This window comes from Octopus bimaculoides, chromosome 14, assembly GCF_001194135.2.
Source record: "Octopus bimaculoides isolate UCB-OBI-ISO-001 chromosome 14, ASM119413v2, whole genome shotgun sequence".
NCBI lineage: Eukaryota > Metazoa > Mollusca > Cephalopoda > Octopoda > Octopodidae > Octopus > Octopus bimaculoides.
In genome coordinates, this window is record NC_068994.1 from 51,479,333 (window position 1) to 51,480,743 (window position 1,411).

The 1,411-nt window shown below is 37.4% G+C and overlaps 1 protein-coding gene across 2 annotated transcripts in view; it reads right to left on the reverse strand.

Moving 5' to 3' along the window:
• LOC106874412 (alpha-1,3-mannosyl-glycoprotein 2-beta-N-acetylglucosaminyltransferase) overlaps positions 1 to 1,411 on the reverse strand; it is a 151,214-nt gene that overhangs the window by 1,962 nt on the left and 147,841 nt on the right. The gene's annotated exons all lie outside the window — the stretch shown is intronic.

A 1,411-nucleotide genomic window follows, 5' to 3' on the forward strand; every position in this document is an offset into this window, starting at 1 on the left:
CCTTCATTCCCAACTTTTGTGAAAAACATGTCTGGCCACGGGTGGGGATGGGGTGGGGGTGGGGGACAACTCGTTGGGTAAACTGGAGAGAGTTGGTGACATGAAGGGCATCTGGTCATAGAAAGATCTGCCTGAACAAGTTCTGTCATATCCGTGCAAGGATGGAAAAGTGAACATCAAGATGTTGACGATGATGACAATGTGTCATCAGCAAGTATATATGTATGTGTATGTGTGTCGTCTTTGTATGTTCATTACACTTGTAGCTGTAACATTTTCAGTCCAATTAGAACAGACTTTTACAATGTTTCTGCTGAAATATTTTTATGACATTTGTAATCTACAACAACAACAACAACAACAACAACAACAACAACAACAACAACAAAAATTGCTTTGTAATTAATTAATCATTTTTCTTTTTCCACCAGAATACGTCTAATAAAATCTGGCTGCTGATTGCTTTCTAAATATAGAATACAACAGGCTGTTTTGATATTCAGAAACCTGAATTATAAATTAACTACAGTTAATTTATATTTCAATTACACAAACAATATACACACTGTACTTCATACTGTACATTGTACTTCGTGCATTGGGTAGTTCTTCTCACTTGTAATCACAGGTGCACTGCGAAGGGTTTCAGTTAACGAAGGTTCCTCGAGTTGTTCAATTAACTGAACTGTCTGTTCACTGTCATTAATTGTCATGTGGTTGAGTCTTGCATAACCAATTGTATCATCAACAAACTCCCCAGGCAGAGTTAGGCTGACATTACAGATCTATGACAAGGCTGGCTCTTTCAATGACAAGAGCCGTCTGTTCAACAGGCTTCTTTTGCCAAGATTATTTTGATGACAAAGCTTGTGTTGCCCTGGTCCTTTAGTAGAAGAGACGCTTGGCCAAACCAATGCCACAAAGTTGGAATGAACCCCGAGTTCATAACTGAGAATTATTATATTGCTAACCAAAAGGCTATATATAAATGTTATACACACACACAGGCACAGGAGTGGCTGTGTGGTAAGAAGCTTGCTTCCCAACCACATGGTTCTGGGTTCAGTCCCACTCCATGGAACCTTGAGCAAGTGTCTTCTATTATAGCCTTGTGAATGGATTTGGTAGACAGAAATTGAACGAAACCTGTCGTGTGTGTATGTATATATATATAGATAACCTCCCCATTTATTGGGAATTTTCTGTATTATTTCGTATTTTTTGTAAATATCCCAAACGTTTTGCGATGTATTTATTTTTTTTCATCGTTGTCCCCACTTTTGTTTATTTTTCTGTTTTGTTTTCGCCCCCCTCGAAAAGAAAAACTCTACATTTATATTTTGTCCCCTCTATGTTGAGCCCTGTGTGGCTAATAAAGAAACATATATAGATATATATATATGCATATATA